General features: G+C 39.0%; 1 protein-coding gene and 1 pseudogene across 2 annotated transcripts in view; one reads left to right on the forward strand and one right to left on the reverse strand.

Annotated features, from left to right (window-relative positions):
- Positions 1-14,323, forward strand: part of PIBF1 (progesterone immunomodulatory binding factor 1) — a 237,935-nt gene that overhangs the window by 68,219 nt on the left and 155,393 nt on the right. The gene's annotated exons all lie outside the window — the stretch shown is intronic.
- Positions 2,131-12,283, reverse strand: LOC132225908 (probable inactive 1-aminocyclopropane-1-carboxylate synthase-like protein 2; annotated as a pseudogene).

Here is a 14,323-nt window from a genome sequence, read left to right on the forward strand (position 1 = left end):
GACAGAATAAAAGGAACTTTATTCTTTTTTAAATATATTTTTATTGATTTCAGAGAGGAACAGAGGGAGAGAGAGACAGAAACATCAATGATGAGAGAGAATTATTGACTGGCTGCCTCCTACACACCCTCTACTGGGGATCAAGCTCACAACCCAAGCATGTGCCCTGACTGGGAATTGAACCCAGGACCTCTTGGTCCATGGGACTGCTCTCAAACCACTGAGCCACACTAGTTGGGCAGGAACTTTATTCTGAATCCCTTGAAATTATAGTAAAAACCTTGCTTATTCAGAGCCTGATTTTCAACCAGCCTTAAATATTTATGATAGGTTTAAGTCAAGACAAATAGGAGAAAAAGAAAGTGTTTCTAGACACACTAGAGATAACCTATGAGCAGCAAATAGCATCCATGCTCACACCTGTAAAGGACATTATAGGACCAAACATTTATTGAGCGACTGAATGAGAGTAATATCTGGAAATCTAAAACTCAGAATAAATGTGGGCTTTAACAAAATGCTTAAAACAGCTAAAAGTACTTTCCTATTTTTTTTAGCTATAATATCAACAGTCCTTCTACTTTAAGTCTATACTATTGGTAGATGATTTCAAAAAAGTAAGATGCGAGATGTCTCCACAATTTAATTCTTCCTTAATTAATCTATAAATTCAATAAAATTCATGTCAAAAATTTCAAATTTTACTGAAACTTGAGAACTGACTAAAATTTTTTCAGAATTGCTATGGCTATTCTTGTGTATATAGTACCTTCATTCTTCCATGAGTTTTTATAGTTATACTAGGGGCCCAATGCACGAAATTCATGCACGGGGGTGGGGGTCCCCTCAGCCTGGCCTGGGTCCTCTCGCAATCCGGACCCCTTGTTCCTAACCGCCCACCTGCTCACTCCTTACCACCCGCCTGTTCATTCCTTACCATCCGCCTGCTCTCTCCTTACCGCTTGGCTCGCCACTCCATAGCGCTGCTGCGGAGGCAGGACAGGCTCCCACCACTGCTGCTGCGCTCACCAGCTGTGAGCCCTGCTTCTGGCTGAGCGGTGTTCCCGCTGTGGGAGCGCCCTGACCACCAGGGGGCAGCTCCTTCATTGAGCATCTGCCCCCTGGTGGTCAGTATGGGTCACAGTGACTGGTTGTTCTGGTCGTTCCTGTCTTCCCACTGTAATGCTCGCTGGGCTTTTATATAAAGAGATTTTTCACATTATGCCTACCATCCATCCAAAGTTCATTTTGGAGAATGGTGTACATAGAGAATGGTATACTTTATAATGAAAATGTCAGTTTTTTTTTAACTTAAACTATACAATTAATGGGATCCATATGAATATACCAGCAAGATTTATTTATTTTTTTTAAGTTTTCACTATAATTTCCTCTTGTGTTGGGTGGTACAGCACAGGCCTTTTTGGAAGAGGGGATGAGTTAGGGATGCATTTGGATTAAATGGTTTGTAGTCATTTCTGTTTTATTGCTAAATTATTGCTAGCCTTTTCTGAGAACCAGTGGCTTCCATGAATGCTCTTATTATCTACTGTGCCTGGTCACCATGTGTGGTGAGAGATAAGAATGTGTTGCAGGTGCCCATTACTGGAACCAAGCATTGTTGACCAAGCATTGTGTGTGTGTGTGTGTGTGTGTGTGTGTGTGTGTGTGTGTAGGTAATATGAAATTTATTAGATATAGGATACAAAATAAAACCCATTTAGAGCTCCCTTTCTTCCTACAGGCTTTCCCACCCAAACCCTCCTAAAATCATTTCACGCCACAAAATGGCTAACAAAGAATTAAAAGGTGTAAAGCTTCCAAAAGGGACAGATGCTCAGCTTGAGGGTGCTGACTGGGTTAGATGAGCCAATTTTTGGAGTAGGCCACTGTTTTTTCTCTGTTACAACAGCATGTCAATACTACAGCCTTCGGGACCTGAGGCTTATGTCAAGGACACCCTGAGCATGTGATTGGCTGGAGCTACTGGTTGAGAGAGAGATCGCTTGCTCCCTCTATGCATCCTTCAGTTGCTTCACGGCCAAATCCTGCTATTGCTCTGCTAGTGCCTGAGAGAACCAATGTGTGGTGACTTCTAAGCAGAGGGGCTTCTCTAAAATGAAGCAATGGAACTAGCCAGGCTCCTTACCCATGTAGGACTTGCCAGGAGGCAGTATCAGCTCTTTGTCCAGGAAGCAGCAATAAAGGAGCAGCTCTTTCTCAAATGTGCTTGTCCAGGTACTCTCAGGTTGATCCAGACTTAGATGCCAGAGCCACAATTGAGAAAAGGGATCTTCAACGCAATCAACCTGTTAATGTTGTACCTGGGAGCTGAGAGTGATTAGTGGGCAGGTACACTTTGTCAGTCCATTCTCTGTCATGGAGCAGCCAACATAGCTTGTGCTGGGTGATGCCAGAAATGCTGTGGAGAAAGCCAAAAGCACTCATAGCAGAGGCCACCTCCGTGTTGCGAGTGTACAGAGCACCAAAATGGAAGCCAGAGATCCCAAAATCCTTATCAGTGTCCCAGATCACATGTGTCCTATTGGGGTCAGGCCAACTTTCCATGCTCAGAACACTGGAGAATGTGATGGACTCATCAAACTCAGACAGCATGTAAATCTCATCTATAATCACGTGTAGGTTGTACCTCTTGGCAAATTCCAGGTATTCCTTCAGTGAGTCCCTGGAGTAGATGTCTCCCTTGATGAGCACCAGCCCTATGACTTTTCTCCCCTGAAGCCTAGCCTCAAGCATGGCTTTCTCCAACTTGTCCCGTCAGTTGGAACAGATGGGTGTTCACCTCAGTGATCTCACTGACCAGGTGGTTGTGAATCGGCTCAACTTTCACATAAAGGCAGGAAGTATAGGCGAAACCAGCATAGAAGGGGATGGGGGTCAGAAAGGCCTCACCTGTATCACACAGAACCAAGGTCAATGCAGAAAAGACAGAGCAGCAGCCACGTAGAACAGTCACATTTTCTGCATCAAGCTGGGCAGGTATTTTGCTGTAGTAGGTCAGGAACTGGGCCACTTCTTCCTGCAGGAATGCTTGTCCTCTCTGGTTAAAATATTGCAAAAGGGCATTTCCATGTAGTTCCCGGCGCTCCCACATAACCTTTCAGTCATCAGGTCAATGCAGAGCCTGTTCTCACTGACACCAAGATTAATGAAGCCCAAGATGCTCTTGTCCTTGTGGTATTTGTGTCCTTGGTAGGTCATGTAGTCCTGGAAGCTGGAGTGGTATCAGGCAGAGATGTCAATCCCATGATTACACTGGTCATGATTGATGAATGCAGCTTCCGAATCACTCAGTTGATGACTTAGTGGTCAGGCTGCCTTCATTGGGCCTGCTGCGCACTCCAACATCACCCCTAGAGTCCAGTGGAGCTCCAGACTTTGTGGCCCCAGACTGTAAGAGGTTGACCACGGCACATTAAGTGGACGAGGATGGCTTTCTGCTCCCTGGTGGTCTGCCTGCAGCTGCTTCTCCGGCTCCAGGTCCTGCTGCAGGCACCTGGTCTCCAGCTGCATGGTGTAGTCCTCTGTGGTCTGCTGCAAGCACAGCGTCAGCTCCATCAGCTGCGTGGGGGCACTCTGGTTTCTGAGGCCCTGGCCCCTCATCTGGCCACAGGGCCTGTGGAAGATGTCTGATTGGGGACTCAAGAGTCTGGGTCTTTGTTTTGACCTCACCAGGCTGGCCTGAAAGCAGGGGGATAAAGTGAGAATGTTATGAAAAATGACCTCTTGAGACTAACATGTAGATCATATTGGGCTGTAACAGCTTCTCTGAGTGCCTACAGCTTTTTCCCTGGTGATAAAAGGGTAGGACTGCCACAATCAGGCCTGTATCTCCTGTGGACTGTGCTCCTAAAGCTTCTGTCTGGATTAGGTTTGGCCTTTTTTTTTAAATCCTCACCTGAGGAGTGAGGATATTTTTTCCATTGATTTTTTTAGAGAAAGTGGAAGAGAAAGGGGTGGGGGAGAGAGAGAAATATCTATGTGAGAGAAACACATCAATTTGTTGCTTCCCACTCACGCCCTAAACTTATGCCAGTGATTGAAACTGCAACTGGGGTATGAGCCCTTGACCTGGAATCGAACCCGTGACCCTTCAGAACAAGGGCCAACACTCTAACAACCACTGAGAGGTTTGTGTGTATTGGCTTATGTATATATAAACACTTATTGCTTGTGGAGCGAAAAATTGGGTGTTTGGGGACAGATGTTGGATATAGATTTTTTTTATAATATGTTCTTTTGTCCTATTTAAATATTGAAACTTATGACACTTCCAGCTTTTCTTTCAGCATTGTTTTCAGGCTTAGATATAATAAAATATTATAAGTACAAGACTAAACAAGAGGGGAATATATGGGCCCAATTCAAGGTTAAGTAAATGGATTAGTAACTCTTTAAGGGTTTGACCCAGATGATTTTGGACAATCGTTAATAATCAAAAGGTAGGTTTATAATGGCCATCAGTAATACTCTATAGTGTTATATTACTACATTTTAGTGCATTTAGAAAGGTATATTTCTACATTTTTGTCAGTGATTTGACTAAAAATGATAACACCTCATATTACAAATTTGATGTAAAATAAAACAGAGAAGAATAAAGAAATTGATTTGTGGAATGAGGATCCAAATAGATCTTTTCAGGCAGAATTAATAGCTGAATGAAATTTAATGAATAAATATAAGATCATACACTTGGTTCCACAAAACCTGCATTATTAATATAATGGAGTTGAAATGGAATTGAAATCCTATATTACAAAAGGCTAATATGCAAATTGTCCCCTTGACCAGGAGTTCGACCAGGGGGCAGGGCCAGCCAGCCAGATACCCGCGGCTCCTCCCTCTGGCTGGCCCACCCGATCGGTGGCCTATCGGGGCTGTCTGGCTGGACCCCACCCCTGCACGGATTCGTGCACCGGGTCTCTAGTGTGAAAATAAATGCTTAGAATTTAAATGTAAAAAGAACTTGGAAAATTTCAATATGGAGATTATATCCTACAGTAAAAGAAGTTATATCTAGAATGTGGTTGTTAATTCCCTTATCTATAGAATTATGCTGGGATCTGGGCACCCATGCTTTAAACCCAAGGTCTTAAAAGGAAAATGACCTAAACTGTGGAAAGATTCCAAAATATCCTAACAGTGCTAGATTGTAACTGTCAACAAATATTTGGAGAACTGTTCTTGTTCTATATGAATGTACTGTTTTTCTCATTTGGCAAGACTTTGAAGTAGTAGAACTGGGATCGCTGAGTAAACATTACAAGACAGAGTAAAGATAAACTTTCTAATGGGGCTTTCCAATGGGAATGCCTTGTCATCTAGCATTCTCCATCAGAAGTGTCTGGGCATTAGCTGGCCAAATGTTCAGTAGGAATGTGCTTGTAAGGACTGAAGCATCAAGTGTGTAGCTTGGTGCATCTGAAGTCCCTTTTAATCCTGAAATAATCTGTGACAACAGCTCAAAGGACTTAATACACTAAGGTATCATGTAAAATGAATGGTGAACCCAAGCTATTTTTAGTGTGTTATTTTTTAAATCTCTGCAGTTCACTTTTCCTATGTTTTCAAAGTAAAAACTTAGTGCTTAGGACTCTTTGAAAAAGACACTATATTTTTTTAATATCCACTGAAATTCTTTTGAGTTTAAATTGCCTAGAAATATTTGAACTCATATTTTTGGAATATCATCTGTACTTTTGTATATAGTGAAACCCAAGGAAAAATATTTTTATTTTTTAGAGGTTGAGTTTTTAATACTCACATATGTGATTCTGCTTCCTTGGTATCAAAATCAGAATAAACAAATATGTTTGAATCTTTACATGAATTACGATTTCCCTGAATCATGCGTTAAGTAAATACAGCCTCAGACATGCCCATACACAATTTTCTAATCAGGTGTAATTAGCCTCAACTTTTTCATTGATGTTGTTTTTCTTTATCATATGCCTCATTTAATGATTAAACAACCAGTATTATTTTAGAGAGAAATGTAAGGAAGTAATAGTCCACTTTTATATATGAATGGAAAAGGCTTTTTACTCAAGGACTTTACTTTTTAAATTAAATTTATTGGGGTGACATTGGTTAATAGGATCATATAGGTTTCAAGTGTACATTTCTATGATGCATGATCTGTATATTGCATTGTGTGCCCATCACCCAAAGTCAAATCAAATTATTTTCTATAAAGTATAAGCTTTTCTCAGGCATATAAAAAGTCTACATAGGGCCCTAACAGGTTTGGCTCAGTGGATAGAGCGTCAGCCTGCAGACTGAAGGGTCCCAGGTTCGATTCCGGCCAAGGGCATGTACGTTGGTTGCGGGCATATCCCCAGTAGGGGGTGTGCAAGAGGCAGCTGATCGATGTTTCTCTCTCATCGATATTTCTAACTCTCTATCTCTTTCCCTTCCTCTCCGTAAAAAAATCAATAAAATATATATTTTTTAAAAAGTCTACGTAGGTTCAAGTGCAATAATTTATCTAATAATAAGTAACAAATACAGCTTTCATGAATATGAACCTCATGTTCTGTTGCTTTGAGTCTCTGCACGCACTCTGAGGATTCTGTCAAATGGGAAAATTTTAAACTTGATCAGTGTGAATAATAGAATGAGGTGAATACCCTGTTACATCTGTGGGAGCCTACATGAGAGGCCTATACATGAAGCTAAAGTATGCTTGCCATCTAGAATAACTTTTAATAGTATTTTTTCAGTTATGATTGTTTTAACTGCTTTAAAATATATATTCCATATTTTGAAATGTATTTAGAATAGTTTTCAGTCTGTAAGTATTTTTAAATAATTGTTTTATGTTATGTTTTCAATCCCTACAAATTTTCTGATTATAGTAGGATTTTGTCCTCATTTTTACATGTAGAAGACAAAAGTAAGAAGTCATTTTTTTCATACTCTTACATTGCTTTATCTTTATCTTTCTCAATCTGCTCCTGGCTACTTCTGCTGGCAGGTCAATGTTTGCATCATTTTCAGTGTTATATTACTACATTTACAACATTTAGAAAGGTATATTTCTACATTTCTACAAACTTAATGGAATAAGGATATTGAGATTTAAAACAAAAGCTACAGTGTTGTACTTAAACTTTATTTTACTTAACTCTGTGATAATTTTTTCATAGCATTCCTAAATTTCATGGTTACAGAATGTAATTTACATCATAATTGTTATTTCAGTGCATAAATTCCCAATTCTCAATCCCAATATTAAGTTACTATTCTGTCATACTTCTTTGTGAAAGAAAGAATATACAATAAATTTATACTTTTTAGATGAAATCTTTTAGTATCTGAATTTTTTGTTTGATAAAATACTCTTATTAATGGGCTACTCTAATGAATGTTCACAGTTTATAAAATTATAGTTTCTTTGTTATTTGATTTCTCTTATTCCTTGCAATGTCCTATTTTTCCATAAGTTTACTTTGTTTATATTGAAATAGCCTAACCCCATATTCTAAAATTTTTTCTTGGCTTTTAAACTACTGCTCCATCTGACGTAAATGTGTTCATTTGTGTTCATTTGTGTAGGATTATATCTCACGCTGTACTCATTACTTACTAAATTACCCACAAGTAATTCTGTTCCTTTCTCCAATAAAGGCTTTGGAATTAGTAGTAATGTAATGTACATGAAAGCATTAAGAAATGTGTCACTGAGATGAAAAATATCTGTTCATTTAAAGTTTAGACATAAGACTATGAAAGGAACCAATAAGAAACTCCGATATTCAGATCACAGCTTATAGATTTTATTTTATGCCACCTCTCATCAACCCTCCTTTTTCTTTTTTTAAAATTGTTAATTATTTTTATTAATTTCAGAGAGGAAGAGAAAGGAAGAGAGAGACAGAAACATGATGAGAGAGAATCATTGATTGGCTGCCTCCTGCATGCCCCCCACTGGGGATCCAGCCTACAACCCAGGCATGTGCCCCAACGAGAATTGAACCATGACCTCCTGGTTCATAGGTTGACACTTAACCATTGAACCACTATGGTCGAGCCCTCCTTTTTCTTTATTAAGTACTAGTGGCCCGGTGCACGAAATTTGTGCACATTAAAAGGGAATTAATTAGAGGAAATATTTTAATATTGCTATTTGCCCTTTCTCTATAGTAGAAGTGTCAGAGATGAAAGAAAATTAGTAAAATGTATATGAAAATCTTCCTCCTGTCAGAGTCTGAGGCATGCTGCGGGACCCAGAGTCAAGTCCCCGCCCACCCACGTGCACCTTGAAATTGCGCAAGACCCAGACATGGCCAGTCCCACCCCCATTGGGCGAGATTCAGACCCCACCCCTGTCAAGTCCCGCTGGGTGTGGGGGGGGCGTGGCCTGAGGTCCTCCGGTGCTGGGGTGGGGGCACAGCCTCAGGTCGCCCACCCCAGCCAGGCGTCACGCAGCCTCAGGTCCCTGCTGATCACTCATTATGGCTCATTATGGGAACCCTGCCTCCGCTGTGGGCACAGCCATCTTGTGACAGGATGACAGTGTGAGGGTCAATTTGCATATTACCTCTTTATTATATAGGATTGATCTGATCTGAAATTCCTTGTCCCACCAGGAACAAGGGCCCAGTGAGTCCTTTAACTTTTCATGGATAATGTATTCCTTATAATTGGGCTTAAGTGATACTGGTTCTAAAATGATACACCTACACCTATTCTCCACCTCAAAAGAACAGACATGGAGCCCTGGTTGTGTGGCTCAGTTGGTTGGAATATTGTCCCATGCATCAAAAGGTTGCGGATTTGATTCCGGTCAGGGCACACAACCTACATTGTGGGTTTGATCGATGGGGGCAACTGATTGATATTTCTCTCTCATATCGATGTTTCACTTTCACATCGATCTTTCTTTCTCTCCCTCCACCCCTCCCTCCCTCTTCCTCACACGCACACATTCTCTCTCTGTCTCTCCCCCTTCCTCTCTCCCTAAAAGCAATAAACATATCCCCAGGTGAGGATTAAAAAAACAAGAATAGTAATGGATTAACATTATCAGCATATGTTGTGCATATTATGTAAACGGAACAAATGGTGTGGAAAAGTGCTCTTTGCATCTTTGCATACTTACTGACATAAACCTCTTCACTCCTCAATCCCAAACTACTCTGAATGTTCATCACTATCAAGGGATTAATTCAGTTTTACCTTCTAAAGGGTGTCCCAAAATTCACGCAAGAAGTAATTTTGATAGAAAACACAGGTTTATAATTAAAAATTGTAAATTTATTGATTCATAAAATATACAGTATAGGGTTATGTATGGAATAGCATATCGGGTAAATGGCCTCCACGGCTTTGCTGGCACATACGCACTCTTTTGTTGTAATTTTCCATGACTGTTTTGCATAAATGTGGCTGAATTTCGATGAGGCTCATTTTCATCTTGATAGCTTGGTTAATCAACAAAATTGTCGCATTTGGGGTTCAGAAAATCCACGAGTGATTGTTGAGAAACAAGTGCATCCACAATGTGTCACTGTTTGGTGCGGATTTTGGGCTGGTGGCATCATCGGACCATTCTTTGAAAATGCGGCTGCTCAGGCAATAACGAAAGTGCGTATGTGCCAGCAAAGCCCTGGGGGCCATTTACCCGATGTGCTATTCCATACATAACGCTATACTGTATACTTTATGAATCAATAAAAAATTTACAATTTTTAATTATAAACCTGTGTTTTCTATCAACGTTACTTCTTGCGTGAATTTTGGGACACCCTTTAACACCAAAGCTGTGCTCTTTCATTCTATCTTGGTCCACATTGTTTTTTAAGTTATTTCAAATATGTGCACAAGAACTACAAGAATGGTTCAAAGAAGCACTATATATCTTTTACCAAATTCATCCTTTTTTTAAAAAGATTTTTTATTGCTTTTTAGAGAGAGGAAGGGAGAGGGAAAGAGAGAGAGAGAAAAAAAAATTGATGTGAAAGTGAAATATCTATTGATGGCCTCTTGAATGCCCAGACAGGATGGAACCAGTAACTCGGGCATGTGCCCTGACCAGGAATTGAACCAGCAACCTTTTAGTGTATAGGATGACGCCCAACCAACTGAGTCATACAGCCAGAGCTAGATTCACCCCTTTTTTAATATTTTGCTTCATTTGTTTTGTTATTCTTATTGCCTCCCTTCCTTCCTCACTCATATACACATACATTATTTTTTTTTTGAGTAAGTATAATACATTGAATGCACCACACTTTTACCTCTTAACAGTTTATTTCCTAGGAATAAGAATATTCTCTTATGTAACCACAGTGCACTTTAAAATAGGACAACATTGATAGAAGTGCCTTTACTCATTTTGTCATTTGTCCCAGTATCTTTTTATAACAGTTTTTCTTCTGGCACAAGATCCAGTTCAGAATCGTGCATTACTTTTAGTTCTTATGCCTCTTCAGTCTCTTTCAATCTGAAACAGTTCTTCCATTTTTCTTTTCTATTTTGTTTTCGTGACATTTGGTCCTGTGTGTGTGTGTGTGTGTGTGCGTGTGTTTTCATCTTTTCCCTGGGACCTTCTCTTCTACTAAGCTTCCACTGTTACTTTAGGACAGTGGTTCTCAACCTTCTGGCTCTTTAAATACAGTTCCTCGTGTTGTGACCCAACCATAAAATTATTTTCGTTGCTACTTCATAACTGTAGTGTTGCTACTGTTATGAATCGTAATGTAAATATCTGATATGCAGGATGGTCTTAGGCGACCCCTGTGAAAGGGTCATTCGACCGCCAAAGGGGTCGCGACCCACAGGTTGAGAACTGCTGCTTTAGGAGATGACCAACAGTGTTCGTAAACTCAAGCCAGACCTTTTCTTATGTCTTATAAACTGAGATTTCCAGCTACCAGATTGATATTTTTGTGTGGATGTCTTTCTGGAACTTTAAACTCAGTATTTCTAAAACGAAAGTTATTTCCTGCTATAATCATCCCTCCCCAAACAAAGTTGCTTCAACTGATTTTACTTCTATAAACTTATACTACCATTTTAAAGCTATTTCTGTTTGAATTTTTAGAATAATAATCCTTTCCTGTTGTTCCTATGTGCAATCACTTTCAAATTGTATACATTCTACCCCAATAATATCTCTAAAGTCTACTTCGCTCCTGTTGCCATCATCCTGGATCAGCTTTTCCTTATTTTTTGACTGGGATCATGTTGTAATTGTGTACAATACCTCTTAATTGGTTGTTCCATCTCTCCCCACTCAGTTAATCCTCTTGCCCAGACCTGTTCTTCCTCCCATAGTTTTGCATTCTGACTAACATCATTTACCCAGGCACTTAAACAAGAAATGTGATTCACAACTACCTTTTCCTCCTTCCCCCTCTTTCCCATTTATTCAACCAACAAATAATTATTGACACCTACCATGTACCAATCACTGTGCTGGGTGCTGATATCTATTAGTAAATAAACTGGGGGGTCACCTGCTGAGAGTCAGTTGAGGGAGACAAAATAAACATATATAATTATTATAATTATATGTTTTGATGATTGTTATGAACTAGGTTGTGTAAGGAAGAATAATGGCTTGGGCAGGATTAACCTTGATAAATAGTCAAGAAAAGCCTCTCTGACTGACTGTGTGTGTGTGTGTGTGTGTGTGTGTGTGTGTGTGTGTAAAAAGAAATACATTATACATTTGGGACAAAAATACTATATTCTTTTCACATCAATAAGTGACTCAGGATGTTTTAAGATGAAAAATACAAAAAGGCTAAAATAAAATTCAAAACTGTTCTGCAATAAATAGTTTATTAAAAATTGTTTTAAAATAATAATTCAGGCCCTTGCCGGTTTGGCTCAGACCCTTGGATTGAAGGGTCCCAGGTTCAATTGCAGTCGAGGTCATGTACCTCACTTGCAGGCTCGATCCCTGGCCATGTGCGGGAGGCAACCAATTGATGTGTCTTTCTCATATCGATGTTTCTCTCTCTGTATCTTTTCCCCTCCCTTCCACTTGCTCTAAAAATAAATGGAAAATCCTCCAGTGAGGATTAACAAAAAATATATAATAATAATTCAGAATCTTGAGACTGCCTCTGTAATAACTATGGGTACATGATGAAGAGATGCTAAAGGAGAAGAGGAGCAGGGGAGTACGAAGAGGGTAAAGGGGGTCAAGTATATGGTGATGAAAGGAGACTAGACTTCAGGTGATGAGCACACAATGGAGTATATAAATGTTGTATTATAAAGTTGTACACCTGAAACTTACAACCATTGTTACCACAATAAATGTAATACATATATATATATGTGTGTGTGTGTGTGTGTGTGTGTGTATACACACACACATATATATATACACATATACATACACACACACACACACACACACACACATTTTTAAGAGGATTTTGCTCAAGAGCCTTTCTGTATCAAATTTTTGAGACAGAGCCAAAACCGGTTTGGCTCAGTGGATAGAGCGTCAGCCTGTGGACTGAAAGGTCCCAGGTTCGATTCCGGTCAAGGGCATGTACCTTGGTTGCGGGCACATCCCCAGTAGGAGATGTGCAGGAGGTGGCTGATCGATGTTTCTCTCTCATCGATGTTTCTAACTCTCTGTCTCTCTCCCTTCCTCTCTGTAAAAAATCAAGAAAATATATTTAAAAAAAAAATTTTGAGACAGAAAGTTCTATTGTCCTATTTTGGATTACAGCCCACACCCACATTGCTCAATTGTTGTCAGAGGCAATGGTCACATTTATAAAATACAGTTAGGGGTTAGGGATAGTTTCTAGATAAAATTTCATTTTGTGTAGTGGACACACAATGCAAAAAAAAATTCTATGTAAAGAGGAGCAGAACAGATACTTCAATGAATTGTTTACTGCAGTTCCTGATCAACAAATAATTGATGAAATAAGAAAACAAAGTTCAAAAATGTTAAGCAAACTAGAATTTGAAAGCACTTTTTGATTGATTCCAGCTTAAGGCCACATTAAAGTTAAGATCCAAGATATATTTAAGTGTGTGGCTCACTTAACTAGTTTGGAGAGAATGTTGGCAGTAACACTAAGGTTTCAGGTTCATTCATCTTATAGACCTCCTTAGGAGATTGCGGGGTGGGGGGGGGGGGGGGATGGGACAGGTGCGTTCCATGGTCTTTTCTCAACCTAGCCAGCTGCCTCACAAGTGTGTAATTTTGGGTCACAAGGTGGAGGGAGTAGATAGAATCAGTACAAATTTGTAGTATTACTAGAAAAAACACTCAAGTACATGCCCTCCTGGTGACTTGTCAGTAACATCATGTTTGTAAATGAAGGAGAGCATATTATATGTCTACACACTTTTTAGGATACTTTCTTAGAAATCTAGTCATCATTGGATGGTTTGCATGTGAATTGAATCAGAGAAAGAGAGGGAGAGAGACGATATGTGTGTGTGTTTATATAGCTTTTTTAATAAACCGTTGCTCTGTTGCTTTGGGGGAAATTTTCATAGATTTACATTTGGTAAATATATCCACATCCAAAAAAAGATATGTATAAAAAATTGGAATGCCAGCTGACTAAGTCAACTCATAAAAATTTCAGTTAAAAGTAAGATATTTTCCACGATCATTTTAAAATATGATGTTTACTGGAAGAAAAGTCCAGAGAATTACCACAGATGAAGTGTGAGTGTATTTCTCCCACTTGTAAATGAGCTCTTATTTCCTACAGTGTATATTCTGGTCCACAATGAGTCATTTTCAGCATGTTTCAATTTAACTCCTAATACATTTTTAAATTTGGCAGGCATATTTAGATGAACATTACTTCTAGTTTTAGAGACTGCTTCTAAATTATACTTCAGCATTACAGTCTTCATGAACAGTTCTTTCAGTAAAAAGGAAACAGGGTTGATTGGAAGTGTATATTTTAGTGGAGCAAAAAAATGGTTACCACTGAATAAAAATCAGATAGTTACACTTTTTAAAGTTTTGTTACTAAATAATCCTCTTAACATTAACTTTAAAAATGCTATCGTTATGAATTATTTTTTACTGATACTTAAAAGAAGAAAAGATGATTTATCTCAGCTAATAAAGTTAGTATTTATTAATCTTGTACTATGCTTAGCAATATTTAAACTATTTATATGCATTAACTTTTTTAATGCCCATGTAATAGGTAGTAGTTTATTTTCTATAAATCAAACAGGCTTTGTTTCTATTATAAAACATGAAGCCTCGCACATTTCTGGACATAAAATTAGAGCTACATGGGTGTTTTTAAAAGCTACTGACTTTATGCACAATTTTACATATTGCCAATTC

The sequence above is a fragment of the Myotis daubentonii genome, chromosome 2 (assembly GCF_963259705.1).
Source record: "Myotis daubentonii chromosome 2, mMyoDau2.1, whole genome shotgun sequence".
Taxonomy (NCBI): Eukaryota; Metazoa; Chordata; class Mammalia; order Chiroptera; family Vespertilionidae; genus Myotis; species Myotis daubentonii.